Raw genomic sequence first — 16,087 nt, 5'->3', positions numbered from 1 at the left:
TTTACTACCTGAGACTTAGCTGTATTTGTACAAAATTATTAACTTAGTTTGTAAGATAATCCGCTGTAGAGTTCAGTGGAAGATCCATGTTATAGCTTCTCTAACTCTTTTACATTAATTTTATCATGGTCTGTTGTTTTAATATTATATTACTGACTTAAACTGTTAAGCTTTTATTGCTTATCTTTTAAACAGATCATTTATTTTTACTACAAAACCTCAAAGATAACTCTTTGGCTATTGCTTTTGTGTTTGTTCTGTTTTAGATCTGTAATTTCTCCACGTCTCAATCTATTGTCTCTCCAGTGTCCAGCAAACGTTTATTCCCTTCCGTCATTTATCCATTGATAAGTGATTGTCGTCTCCACACGCGTCTGTTCGCTGGTCATTTGCATTTCAGATCTCCAAAAACTCTCCTCTAAACTGGGGCAATTCTGCCCGTCCTCAGCCAATAAAGATAAGGGCTGGAATGTGGAGCAGGGAGGTGACAGTGATGAGCTGAAGGGACGCAAAATGTTCTGAAATTCTTCTTTTTAAAGTAGGACAATCTTTTAAACTTTGTAATTAGCTCATAATTACTTTTGCAAAAGAATAAAATGCCTTGGATAAGTATTTATTGGAATGTAAAGTGGCTTTTGCAATAGACTAAAACAAACAAACAAACTACAAAGTTATGATTTCACAAAGCATCACTTGGTGGAACCATGTTTCTAATATATTTTGCAACCACATTTTCTCAGGTTATAACAGTCAGGAAATAAGATCAGCTCCCATAACTATGCAGATGATACACAGCTCTGCATTACGATGTCACCAGGTGACTCTGAACCCATCCAATCACCGAATAGATGCTTAGAACAGATAAATGTGTGGATGAGCCAAAACCTTCTTCAGCTGAACAGAAACAAAACTGAACTTATTGTCTGAGGGCCTAAAGAGGAACAATCTAGAGTCAACGTACAGCTTCAGTTATTACAACTAAACCCAGCGATCAGGCCCATAACCTGGGAGTAGTGATGGACTCTGACCTGAACCTTCAGAGCCACATAAAAACAGTTACAAAGTCGGCCTTATATCACCTGAAGAACATCTCAAGGATTAGAGGACTTATGTCTCAACGAGATCTAGAGAAACTCATCCATGCGTTTATCTTTAGTTGCATTGATTACTGCATCAGCGTCTTCACAGATCTGTCCAACAAATCAATCCTCCAGCTGCAGCTGATCCAGAAGCTGCTGCTCACGTTCTGACTAAAACCAGGAAGATAGAGCACATAACACCAGTTTTAAAGTCCCTACACTGGCTCCCTGTAGCTCAGAGAATAGACTTTAAAATACTGTTAGTTTATAAATCACTAAAAGGTTTAGCTCCACAATCTGCTGTTGTTGTACCAACCGTCTAGACCCCTCAGGTTCTGGTTCTGGTTCTGCTCTGCATCCCCAGAACCAGAACCAAACGAGGAGAAGCAGCATTCAGCTTCTATGCACCACAAATTTGGAACAAACTTCCAGAAAACTCTAAAACAGCTGAAACACTGAGTGCCTTTAAATCTCGACTAAAAACCCACCTGTTTAGTTGTATTTGAAACGTAATCAATTATGAATTTAGTGATGGCATTTGACTTAATGCAATGTTTTGATTGTTGATTCTATGTTGCATGACTTTGTGTTTTTGTGTTTGTTATGATGTAAAGCATTTTGAAATGCCTTTTTGCTGAAATGTGCTATACAAATAAAATTTGATTTGATTTGATATAGAGACTGAAATCTCTGCTAGTTCTTTAAAAAATTGCTTAGGCTCACTACGATTTACATCACTGTGCCACTAGCATGTTTACAGGTGAAGATAGACCAAAAAGTTCAGTTTTAGTCCAATGATCTGTCTGCAAATTGGAAGACTTTCTTCAGGCCACCTTTCCATAAAGTCCATATTTGTAGAACACAATGTTAATACGTGCCTACCACTTTAACTAAGGATTTCTGCAGCTCCTCCAGAGCTGCCTTGGCAGCTAATCTTTTAACGCTCTCCTTTTCTGGAGGGAAGTTGTGGATCCACTGTACTTATGACATTATTTTTAAAACATGAGTTTTAAAATACTTAAAACTCTGCTTTCAAAAATATGCTGTACTTTATGCTGTTCCACAATCTAAAATACATTAATGTGACAAATGATGAAGTTCATTGTATATGAATATTTTTGCAAGATAGTGTAGATTGTCATTTACAATCTGAAGCTATAGACATTACTCTTCTGTTTCATACATAAACTGATATCAATACTACAACAATATGTCAGAACAGTTAGGTAATCTTAGAATACAATATGCAATGAAATACAAATCAACATTATGCAAAGTTGTCTTTGTTCATGATTGGTGTTTTTCCTGTACAAATCCTTATCCAAAACCTCTGAAATAAAAAGTATATTTTATCTTTTCACTTGATGACCCTCCTCTGTGCTGGCAGACCACCGGCTGGATGGACTCTGTTGTTTGACTGCAGTAGATTTAGCAGAGAGGGGGCTGCTCTGTGTCAGGCGACCCCAAAGGGTTTCAGCAGGCCTGACAGTCAAAACACGAGCAAAAAAGGTTTGACCCTGACAAATCCCGAGGTGGAGACGGGTTCAGGGACCCACTTTTCTGAAATCCAGCCGAGTCGTTCCAGTTTTGAAGTCAGACCGAAAATGAAACATGATTTTGTGAGGTTGAAATTGTTTGTCTCGTGTAATTTATGCACCACGCAAGCCGAAGATCGGATTTCTCAATTATGTTTTGTTTTGTCCGTTTACATCGTACTTCAGGACTACTTCTGATTTCATAAACTCAACAAATTCACAAAATTTCTGAGGAAATAAATGCTTGACATATTGCGTAGGGTAACACTCCAGTTGTATTGGGGTCATTGTGCCTGTGAGCCTAATTGCCCCACAGGCTCCTAATGGTGAAGGCAGCTAGTTAAAGTCCCTGCTTGTCCATTCATACCCTCCGCCTCACTCTCCTGCTCATTAAAACAGCGAATAGGCCACAGATGTCGAGTCAGCCATTAGTTTCTACCTGGAAGGGGGCTTTGGGTGGGAGAGGTGACATTAAGGAAGTTAAACATCAGGCCAAGAGCTTCGTTTCCTCTGTTGAGGCCACCCAGGATAGAAATGTCTGGGTCTGACGTGAGGCTGGGCTTTTTTTAAGGTAGTACCAGCTGAAGGTTGAGAAACATTGTCTTAAAATAGGACAGTGTTTTTTTTGTTTTGTTTTAGTTTTATGATCTGAAGTTTTACAGTCAATGGAAAACAAGCAAATCATTCAAACCTGGCTCTTTTTGAAGACATTTTCCTCTGCTCAGCAAAAAGATGGAAAATCATTGAATTTCCAAATTATTAGGAATTCTCGGTAAGTTTGGTGAACCAGTTTTGTGTTAAACCATATGTTCAGATCAGTGAAGAGGAGATGCTTTTCTACACATTCATGCTATTATTTGAAGCCAAATCCGTCTTTGACGCATATGACCAAAGGACAGTTCCAGTTAAAGACCCAGTAGAGTTTTAGCAAACACCACAAGTTTGCTTTTGTTGTAGTAGAACAGAAAAGGCTTTTTCATGTCTCCAAGACAACCAGTTGTTACAGACAGCCTAATATGGTGACCTTAAGATTCGGACTTTTCGCCACTCTTCTTGAACAACGTTGGAGACAGTTTAATTATCGCTCACACTGTATTTATGAAAAGTTTTTTCTGGATAACGGACTCTTAACTGAAATTATTTTAAAAATTTGTTCAAATGTTATTGCATTTCTTATTACTTTAGGTTTAAATTATTATCCTTTTATACTCAGCTACACTACACCAAGTCTGTTTTTCATCTCTTGTACTTGCTGATGGAACAATTAGCTCTTTCATTAAGATCTTGAATTTTAACCTCTGATCAAAGTTTGTTCTGGAGCAACATGTCTAAAAATTCAAGCATGCATCATATTCACAGACCTTCTTTGAAAAACACTGACTTCCTTCTACAATTTGTCTGCTAATGACCATTTAATTACTCATGTGTAATCTTGGTAATTTAGAGTTCAGTAAACAGTACTCTAAGTCTACGGACACCAGGGGTTTACCTTCTGTGATGGTGTCCATCTCAAGTATTCGTGCAACTTGTATGTTTGGGGAACAAATTCAGAGAACCCAGAAAAATCACATTCAGAGTTTGATTCATGTAAGCAGATCATTTTGACCCCACAAAACAAACAGTATCCCCTTCTTACTAAGCTTTAATTAATCCACTAAGTACAATGACGTTTTGAGGAATACAATTTATTTATGAGTTGCAACAGCATTTAATTTCCCTCTGGAATCAGCAAAGTATTTTTTTTATTAAATTGAATTAAAAGAACTCCGGTTTTCTCCCACAGTCCAAAAACATGACTGTCAGGTTAATTGGCCTCTCCAAATTGTCCCTAGGTGTGAGTGTGTGTGTGCATGGTTGTTTGTCCTGTGTGTCTCTGTGTTGCCCTGCGACAGACTGGTGACCTGTCCAGGGTGACCCCGCCTCTCGCCCGGAACGTTAGCTGGAGATGGGCACCGGCACCAGCAACCCTCCTGACCCCATTAGGGACAAGGGTGAAAGAAAATGGATGGATGGATGGATGGATGGATGGATGGATGGATGGATGGATGGATGGATGGATGGATGGATGGATGGATGGATGGATGGATGGATGGATGGATGGATGGATGGATGGATGGATGGATGGATGGATGGATGGATGGATGGATGGATGGATGGATGGATGGATTAAAAGAAAACATAAAACCAAATTTTCCTTACTCTATGAGTTATTGTCCCAACTTAAGTTTCTAAATTCTTGAGTGTTTCCCTAGAAGAAAATATATGATATACAATAAATGCAGATCTTAATCTATAAAAGGCCAACACCTTCTATGTTTTTAGACTAACAGCATATCTAATAAAACTGTTCTTTAAGTTGGTATATGCTGTTGTTTAACTACAACTCTCCTTTGATTCCAGTGCCGTGTGGACAGATTTCACTCGGTTTGCCTCCTATCTATAAAGATCCTTAAATAGCCGCTAAGCTCTGAGTCCCAGCTGGCATCAGGCCTCATGATAGTGTCAGATCGCCTTGTGGAATGCAACGACAAGCTCTCACTCTCAGATTGGATGCTTATCACGTCAGCGTGAGCTCTGATTGGATGCTTATAAAAAAAAGCTTGTTGTTGGGTGCCAGAATGACCTTTACAGTATCAGGCGTGGGAATGCCATGCAGGGACTGGACTTTCCCTGATGTTCTTTAACACCTTTAGGGTTAATCTCCAGACCCTTAAACAGAGCCTGTTTTGTGACATCATTAAGAATGTTTATGTCGCCATGATAGACTGTGAACGACTGATGTGTAGTCTGTACAGTTGTCGCTCCAAATATAGTTTTTATTCTTCAGCAAATGCAGCTCCCAGAGCCTTCTACGAAACTTTCTTGATACTTGTAACCTTTGTTAGGACATTTTAGGCATTAATATGCAAGTGAATGTTTGATTCCATGTCGGTAAAGCCTGGACAAGCTGCAGTTACACTTGATGGAAGAAAATTAGCTCAATTTTCTGTCATTCCTACTCTGAGAAGTTTTCCGGCTTATCATATCTGGAGTTCTGCAGCTATTTAACATATAAACTGTTGTGTTGCAAAGCAGAGGAACTGTAAAGTTCACAGAACCAGTGTTGTGCAAGATCACCATCAACAGAAAAAAGTTTTGAGTTAAGGTTTGAACTAAAACCACATTATCTAAAAGAATTAGTCCAACTACTGGAATGATGAGTACTATAACAATTTTTCTATAACAGTACCTATGATCTGCAATACCAGTGGCCTCCACAATGAATGGGGCCCCTGTGTAAAATGCTATTAAATAAATTAGTCTTCATAAAAAGCAGGCACCGCCAAAGAAAATATTACTTGCACCAACCTTCAAGCACTAAACATTAACAATAATTCCACTACACCAACATGAAAACAGTGAAAGGCTGCAAAGTCACAAAATGCCATGTTTCAACACATTCTTTATCTTTCCCACTGAGACGACTAATCACATCTTGTTGATGTGGTAAGCTACTAGCAGGCCTTCAGCTAACCACCATTAGCTCGTTGCGTTGATCAATCATGTCTTGTCTTCACCTCAATTTTAAATTTTTATTTTTGTTTGCTTTATTCCACTGAAAGTTTACAAAACAGCCAAGTAAATTAGCAGTATAGAATTTATCCTGAAAATTAATTGAGGGAAAGCTAAGTTCACTAAATGTTAGCAAAAACACTAAATATTAGCTCTGCTACTGGCAAATTAGACCACTGGTCTTTATTATAGCAGAGTCATAAACTCACACAGAAATAATGTTAATCCTGGTTATCTTTAGTTAGGAGATTGTTAAGAAATGAAATTGCCACACAAATGTATTTTGAGAATTTTACACATTTTATAACAGTGTTGCATAAGAATAGAGAAAAGCAGTAAAATGTGTTGCAAAGATGTAGATATAACTGTCTGAACAGAAAGGAAATCAAACAAAACATGTGTCTTAAAATAATTAAGAACTCTTTTTGATTATTGTAGTGGATAAATATCAATTAACTGAGTTTTATAAACTTATTAAGTACTAAAAATAATATCAGAAGCAAACTACGAGAGTCAGCCCTGAATTCTGCTGATGCTGCTGTTTTGTTTTGGATGTAAAACTGGGCATAAGCTTATTAACTTAGTACCTAAACAGAAAGTATCACAGTTATAATTTTACAGTGTTGCTTATTTACTCAAAATCTTGCTAAAATGAACTCTAATTTTATATTCAAACTTCCTTCAAATGAGAAAAGGAAGTTTATACAAGAAAGTTGAATCTGTGCTTTTGGGTGTTTTACCATCAGTTACAAAAGAAAACACTTTAAAAACTAATCAGGGTAAAGGTAATTATTGCTACTATGAATTACACTGCAGACAGAAATGACCTGTGAATTGCATAGCTGGGACATAAATCTGGTCATAAGTGCTTTGTGGCTGCCCAGATCAGTCCTCCTGTGGGAAACGGGAGATGAGAGGCTCCAGGTCAATCTGGGCTAAGCCCTGCTGGTGCCAGTGGAACCCCAGTTTTCCCTGAAAGACCCTGAAACTACATTGACATCACACCAGGGTCAAAGAAGACCTAAGAAAATGGCTATTTTTGTCACAGAAGAGGTAATGGAAGAGGACGTTCCCATTGCCAATTTGATACAGCCCAAGTTAAATTGATGTCATCACAGACTTCTTTGGTACAAACAAAACAGATCAAATACTTAGTGATGAAGTTATGTTTCAGAAAAAAAATTCCTCAAGTCCAAAATGAAATAAACTGTTTACTCTGACAAGAAATGGTGATAATCGAGCATTTTCATTGGATGTTTTAAAGAAAAGTCATTAAAGATATTTCAAAAATCCTCAAAATAAAACATAGAGTAACTTTTCTACGTCAGATAAAAGTGATTAAGTATTAGAAGAACATGAGTGGACGTGCTATTTATTACTAAGATTCAAACACTCAGAAATACTGAAAAGCTTTGAGTATTTTTATTAATCTTAATGCTGAACGAATAGAAGGAAGGAAATGTGACAAACTGATCAGTTTTAAATAAGGCCTTTGTCTCACCTGCAGTTCAGCTGTATTAGCTCAATGTCCATTCAGTTTTAGCTATTTTAAATTAGTTTGTCTTTGAAACTTACTGGTCAACCTTCTTATTCGCAACATTCAAATTACAGCAAAATGCAACCTCTCTTAGTTTTTGGACAGAAAATGCCCATTAGGTTTTTCATTCAGTTCTTTGTTGGATAATGTAAGAAGAAAGTTCATGTTCTGCCAGGAAAAGGTTTAATTATTTAGCTTTTGCAGTGATCACTGTGATTACCATGACGCCACATATTCTTTCAGCAATTTCCAAAAAAGCAAGTTTAAAAATGTCTGAAAACATCTCCATCTTCCATCTCTGTATATTGGATCCCTTAGACTCACCTGTAAAGCTCTAAATGGTTTCACCCTTCCATATTTGTAAGACATAGTGACCTTCTTTGTACCCTCTCAATTACTGAGGTCCACATAGTTCCTCCTCACTGTCCTCAGGTCAGAGCTGCTCATTTATCTTCTGTCAAAGCCTTTCAGGGAATTATCCTCTCATTATTGCTGGGTATGTGCAGTGCCAGTTACAGGTTTAAATTCACACATCATGGCCGCTATTGAACAGTTGGATTACATTTCAAAGAACTTTAATGAATTACAAAACCAAATGTGATAAATTTCTGTTTTATTTTCTCTAATATATACATGTAATGCACAGGTTTATATGCAGGTTTTTATGTTTAGTTTGCTGAGGATCAACAGACTTTCTGTAACCATTAGTAAGGTACAGTATGAGGCATAATTCTGTCGGGACATTTCACTCTTCTGTACTGAATTGATGGGGTCATTTAAATTGACCAATGTCCCTGTATAAACCTGTTTTTGAAGCCTAGTCAAATTTTTAATTGATTTGGGCTTTAACTCTAACTATAGATGGTTTTGTTGTGTTTTGTGTCCAATTTTTAAGTGTCTATCATCTCCACCACTGACAGTGAAATAATATGATATAATGTGATAACAGTTATTACGGTGTTCTACGCTTTGAAAATCTTCCTATGGCACTTTCAGTTCCTATTTGGTCCTTGTGACCAAACAGCTACAGTATATCTTTGTTTTGTCTGAACGGTCATTAGCTACGTTTCCATTAAGCATTTTTATTTGATGTGTTTATGTAAGGATCTGCATTAGTCTCTATCATAGTAGAGACTATTCTCCCCGGGGTCCACAGCAAGCATTACAATAAAAATCCTTTACAAACATTACAAAAAATACATAATGGTGTTCCTTAAGACACAAACAAAAATAAATGCAAAATTCAAATCAACTGCTTCAACAACTTGCAAACATTATGAAAAGACATGACAAAATTCCACACAAACTATTTCAATCAGAACTAAATAATAAAAAAAAGATAAATGCAACAAACAATGACAAACTTTAAATATAAATTTAAACTTTTCATTCCGCTAATAAAAACATCATTTCACATTTGCAGTGTTTCCAGTAAATAATAAATACAATTCAAATCACACTTGAATCAGTTTGCTCACACAATAAACCTGCGGCACCATGATTACCCACTTCCTGTCCTCTACCTCTTCATGGTTTGTGACAGTGGAAACATCTGGTTGTTGATCATGTGACTCATGGCAGCCAATAGTCATTATTGGCATTGCATCAATATATTTCAGCTAACTGTTAGCCTGCTTTTCAGTCCTAAAAATGTATGGTTATCAGCATAGGCGTAGGAAGTGGGGGGGACGGGGGGGACATGTCCCCCCCAATATTGGAGACAGTCACATTCGTCCCTCCCAATAAGTTTGACATTTCTGCTCAAGCTATTTACTGATCTGTCAGGTTTCCGATATGCGTCCCCCCCAATGACAGACTCGTTCCTACGCCCTTGGTTATCAGTTCGATTAAAGGAAAACAATCTATTTCAAATGAAATCAACTAGTTCTATCAGGAAGGGTGTTGAAAATCATTCAAGAAATCTACTACTAGCTAGAAAAATTGTTTTGTCTCTGTAACTGTAAATTTAAAAGAATAACAATGCCCATATATTTATGCATCTATATACAAACCTGACTCTTTGTGGTGTAGAAAGAATCCACAGTAAATTCCAGTGTGTGCCCCAGATTGTTGTTTTTAAAAATCATTGCAGTTGTTTGTTGTATAATTATTCCAACACTTCAAATGCATCAAAAAAGATCCAGATTAAAATGAATTTCAGATTGGTACTTTTCTTTTTAAAGTATGGTTGTTTACAACTTGAAAAAGACAATAATTTCAAAGAGAGTGAAAATGTACAAATGAGTGCATACAACCACAAAGATATGTAAAGCAAGCAGAGGAAGACAAGAAGTACAAAAATGTAATACTAAAAGCTTTGAATTTGACATTAAATGAACACAAAAGACAAAACCATCAAATAGAGACTACAAGAAGATGCAAAATGAGCACAAACAAATATGATCCGGAAACTATAAAACCCAGCGACAAATGAAGGGTTCTGTTTGTCACAGTGATCATCAAATCAGTTTTTTTCCCTGTCAGATGTGTAGCTTAAAAGGAACGATATGACTTTATGTGACGAGTCAACATTGAATTAAACTTTTTTATAAACCTGTTGCAGTGATAGATTTCCTGATTGAGCCTGAAGGAACAAACATGACTCAGTCTGGTCAAACAGAACTGCATGCTGGGTTTTTGGGAGCTCGGCTTGAGGCGCGATTCAGCCGCGCTCTTTACCATTTTCCCATTCCCCGGCTTTTCCGTGTCGACTTCGCTCGGCAGCTTCGTTCCTGAGGAAAAACAGACGCCTGTTCTGCCGCCGTCGCTTCCCCTCCTCCTCCTGGGCCGGTTTTCTCTTCTACCCCCACCCCCCTCTTACCCCTTGGGCTTTTTTTTATGGCAGGGCTTGTAACATATGACCTCTGCCATGCATTAGACTGCATGTACACAACCAAACAATACAAAATAAAACAAGGCCACACTGATAAAACACACGAACAAGTTTGGGATGTATATGCTGTTACTCAGACCTTTCTGTGAAATCAGTCCAGCTCTTGAAACCCTTCCAGTTTTTACCAGCGATAACAGCATTTTGATTTATCCCCTGTGAAACACATCTGTACCCTAATCCGATCAAACAGAACAGCCGCAGAGAGTAAGAAATCATTTTTGCCGCGTGCAGACTTTCGTTGGGCTCCATTCTGATTCCGCTTGTGCTTTTTTGTCTGTGTGACCTCCTCTGCGCATTGTCGGGCTTGCCTTTGCATTATGCATAATGACAAGCTGTAATTTGAAGTACACATTTACCTCATTTGCATGAGAAGCGCTTGCTGCTGAGCTGAAATGCATTAAAGCAATGGTTATACCCAATCTAAATATTGGAGGCAGAATTATGAACGCTGCTGGGAAGTGAGGGAGCAGCTCATTACAGCGGAGCAGCTTCTTGTTAAGTTGTGGCGTCCACCGTCTCTCCCTGCGCGCCACTCCCAGGTGAGTGACGTCAGTGTTTTGTTCCAGCTGCCATTTTGAATCCTGAGAAGTCCCATCAATGAAACCACCAACGTAACGACGGATGACTCTCCATTTGAATGAGAAAATGACTACATCCATAACAAGATGCCTGGTTTCAAAACTGAACACAGAAACACGAGAACTTAAGCTGCAATCTGTGTATTATAGATACAGTATTTGCTCTTTTCTCTTGCAAATTTATTGAAATTCCTTCAGCCTTTTCAAATTTTGTCATTTTACAACCTCAAACTTAAGATTTTGTTTGACAGACCAACACAAACTGGTGTGTAATTGTGAAATTGAAAGATTATAGTTGGAGTTTAAAAATACAGATCTAAGCAGGGGTGTGTTTCCATCAACTTTGCACATCTTTGGCTCATTCTTATTTGCAAAATCATTCAAGCTCACTTGGACTGGGTGAAGACTGTTTTTAAGTCGAAGCTCCCCAACTTTATGAAGGTCTGGACCTTTCACTGGACCACTGTGAATAAACTGTGAACTGAACTGTTGCAGCTCTTTCTTCCTTTATGTCCTGGTGGAAGTTACATTTTCGTCACAGTCTCAAGTATTTTAAGCCTCCAGCAGGTTTCCTTATTGTATTCCTGTGTGTTTTACTAAATTTGACTATCTTCCCACTGACTGACCAGTCTCTTTGTCTCTGCAGACAAAAAGCATTTCCCAAAGTAGAATGCTGCCACCGCCATGCTTCATTGTGTATGGTGTATTCGTTGTGATATGCAGTGCTAGTTTCCATCCCATACAGTGATGTGAATTAAAGTCAAAACTAATTTTAGCAAAATAAGCTTAAGTTTGTGCTACTTAGTGTTGGTCAGTCACAAAAATCCCAATAAAATATGTTGATGCATGTATTTGGAATATGGAAAAATGTCAGTTCTTCCAGTTAGTCCATTCATCGTTTGTAAATTTTGCAATTTTCACCAATCATCGTAACTTTTCCACAAATCTGGCTAGACACCTTAACATTTTCTGTATTTTCTTCTTCTCTGACCAATCGCTGCAACTTGGCTGAATTTTGGCCATTCGCCATAGCCCCCTTGAGACTTCATTTCCTCTTCTTTTATTTACTGAAATTTGTATAAAAGGTGATATTTCAAGAAGGTGCTTGAAAATTTTATTAGCATGAACAATATTAAATATGTTAAAATTGTGTCTCTTTTTGGTTATGTGCTCTTTTGTAAGACTACATTATCCCAAAAAGAAGGCATATAAAAATCCACAATGTTGACCGTAACCTTTTGAAAAAAATTCTGTTAAATCAATCATTTTATGTCACAACATTTAAAAAAAAACCATGGCAACATACTTGAGGGACTAAAATGTGAAAACAATGGGGTAATGGATGAAAATGTGTGAATACTTTTTTAGGCTACTGTACATGTTAAATACTATAGAATGCATGGATACATGCACGGCATACTTTGCAATTATGAGTTTTTATTGCACCACAAACAAGTTACGTTACAAAACAACAGCCAAACAGGTTTTCTTTTGGAGCCAACCATCTAAACTACAATCTGCAATCCAACATAATTTAGGCTGTAACTTTTACTTTTGCTGCTTAGGTAGTTAGTCACAAAGATGATCTGGGTTGTTGAAAGATAGAAAGCAGTTTTGACTTTTGCAAAACATGCAAAAAATGTGAAAAAAAATCTCATAAACAGTTTAAATTGGACATAACTTACAAGTAACTTTATAGTAAGAAATAGGAGCTTGTTTTAAGTCAATAATCCCTTAATACTGATGAAAAAGTTCTAGTTCCACTGCCAGATTACTTCATATATAATAAGACTTTTCCCTAAAGTGAAATTATCTGAAAATGGAACTAGCACTTTTCTATCAAAAGTTAGGAATTACTGACTTAAAACAAGCTCCTAAATCCTGCTGAAATGTTACTTCTACGTTTTGTCTTATTTCAAGTGTGCTAATATATTTGAACTGGAAACTAGACAAAAGTATTTAGTAATGTTATGTGCTTTGTAGTGTAACAACCATTTGTTTGAGCTTACAAAATGTATTTGCGAATAAAATGATGGTAGGCTTGTCAGAATCATGTGACAAGAATGAAAAAGCCCAACTTAAAGAGGAATGAGCGTCAACATCTTAAAGCCTAGTCTCCAAGTTTAACCTCAGATTCCATCTGAAAGTGAAAGTCAAAGTACAAAACATCATCATAAATGCCCTGTCTTAATTTCAGCACAAACAACTTCTCTGACGCATATTTTTATTGTTCTACATGAATCAACAGCCTGCAGGGGGTTCTTGACTACACTCTGACGTGAATTTCTCTGGGCCTCAGTTAGCCTGAAGTGAACAAGGACTGAAAGTTTGATTACATCTTTAAATGAATCCCTTCCCTGGTTCTGACATGAATAATCCAACACACAGCAGATAGTTTGACTGAAAGAGCTGCTGTTAGGATGTGAAGACATTTCTAATCTACAGTAGCCTGCTACACTTTAGAAACTAAACCCAGCTTTACCCTCTTCTTTCAACATCAACGGGAGAAATTTATGTTCTACCTCCAGGACAACACTTTTAAAGCATAAAAAAATATTCTATTGCCTTAGCTCACTTTGGCTAGAAGCCTAAGCAGCCTTGTCTGTGTGCATGGCATCATGAAGAACATTTTTGGTTCAGGATATTGATCCAAAACACACGGATTAATAAACACAGAGATGGTTCACCAGATACAAAATCTCCTTTTAAATTGAAGACTAAGTGTTATTCATCAATCCAGTTTATTTGTATAGCACATGTCAGCAACGGGGCTCTTTGAACTCAAAGAGCTTTACATTGTGAAAACATTAAAAAGAGATAGGAATCCTTTTGTGTCCTATTCACAAAAGGTGAATGCATAGTTGTGTACATAAGTATAGTCAAATTAAAATATTTCCAAGAATCATTTGGCTGCTGTACTGCAAAATTGGCAGATTTTTCCACTTCTACTAAGACATTTTTCCATATTATAAGTTTAAAAATCTGCCAGTAGAACTAATACTCTTTCATCAATAATAAGGAATTATTAACTTAAAACATTGTGATATATGTTGCTGAAAAGTTACTTTTAAATTATTACTGTGGGCAAAGATATTTGCACTAGAAATAAAAAAAAAAACTTGGTGTTTTTGTGGCGTGTGGAACGACAGGGTACCAGTGAATGTGGAGGCTGCTGTATATTTGAAGAAAACATAAGCACTGACTTGATCTGCATTTATAAATGTATGAAAATAGTCTAGAGGTATAATAACATAATGGTATATGTCTGCCACACAGACCAGAGTGCCCTTCCACGCCCCTCTGCAGCCTTGTTGTTCTCATGAAGGCCAAAGCTCCCGAGGCCCCCAACAGACACACACATCTAATTGGAAGCGTCTGGCGTTGCGTGTCAGCCTACGACCTCAGTGCTTCTGTCTACACGTACAGAGAGATTCCGACCTGTACACACACTTAAAGTCGAGTCACAGTATATCATGACCCCCACGCCACAGGTTTGGTTTTACACTGATCTATTGGCTGCGAGAGACCGTGGGAGAGGGGAGTGGATGCCTGTCTGCCCACAGGTCTCATCTACATGTGGTTTTAAAGTGAAAGAGCAAGACAAAATTGTACAAAACCTTAGACATAAGAATTATGTTAGCTTGACATGAATGGCATCAGGATGCACCGAAACACTGGAGAAAGCAAAAGCGGGAGCTGCACATGGGCTTTCGTCCACTTGTTTATTTTTAGTCGTATTGATAACTGCAGCAGTGTTTTTACAGGCCTATCAAAAATAAATAAATCAATCATAAAGCTGCAGCTGATCCAGATTGCTGCTGCTCACATTCTCACTAAAACCAGGAAGTTAGAGTTCATCAACCTGGTTCTAAAGTCAGTACATTGGCTCCCTAAAGTCCTTCCTTCCACCAGCTTTCAAATACTGTTAGTTTACAAATCACTGAACAGTTCAGCACCACAATACATTCAACATCTGCTGTTGTTGTATCATCTCAGCTCTTCTGGTTCTGGTCTGCTCTGCATTTCCAGAACCAAACATAGAGAAGCAGCATTCAACTTCTATACACCACAAATCTGGAATAACCTTCCAGAAAACTACAAAACAGCCGAAACACTGAGTTCCTTTAAATCGAGGCTAAAAGTCCACGTGTAGAGTTGCTTGTGAACCATATTAAATGGAACCCAGACCAACTTATTGGATGTATTTATGATTTTAATCCTGACGTTTCACAAAATGGAATGTCTATAATTTTTTTTCACAATTGGTGATTGTCTGATGTGTTTATGATGTTTTTTGTTTTTATGAAGCACTCTGAACTGCTGAAATGTACTCTGCAAATAAACTCGATTGATTGATTGATTGATTGATTGATTGATTGATTGATTGATTGATTGATTGATTGATTGATTGATTGATTGATTGATTGATTGATTGATTGATTGATTGATTGATTGATTGAACACATTAAACACATCAAGAATTAAATGATACTTTATTAGCAAATACTAGCAAATCTAAAAAGTTTCAGCTAAAATAGCAGACAATTCAAAAACAAATTTCTGATGATGTACAGCATGAAAGACTAAAATAAAACATGGAACTAACACCTGCTGATTTTAGTTTCAGTAAAAGATGAACATGCTTCTTGAGCAGAATGTTATTGTCATTTTCTCTTTATGTATAGATAATGTGAGTAAAACAAGCAAAGTGGGGCTTTGATGCTGTTAGTTTTAAATAGGAGGCTGGGACTGTGGAGCAGCATTTCATAACCCAGATATTGTGTTTGTGTTGCATGATGCTGAGCTGAAGCGTTTCACAGACCATGATTTTAAGGTGAGCCAAAAAATGCATGCTACTTCCTTTCTGCTGCTGTGGCTTGTGCACTTCAAAAAATGTTGCCTTAATGATGGAT

The sequence above is a fragment of the Poecilia reticulata genome, chromosome 14 (genome assembly GCF_904066995.2).
Source record: "Poecilia reticulata chromosome 14, P_reticulata-male-v2, whole genome shotgun sequence".
Lineage (NCBI taxonomy): Eukaryota > Metazoa > Chordata > Actinopteri > Cyprinodontiformes > Poeciliidae > Poecilia > Poecilia reticulata.
The sequence above is the reverse complement of the archived record's forward strand: the minus strand, read 5'-3'. Positions refer to the sequence as shown.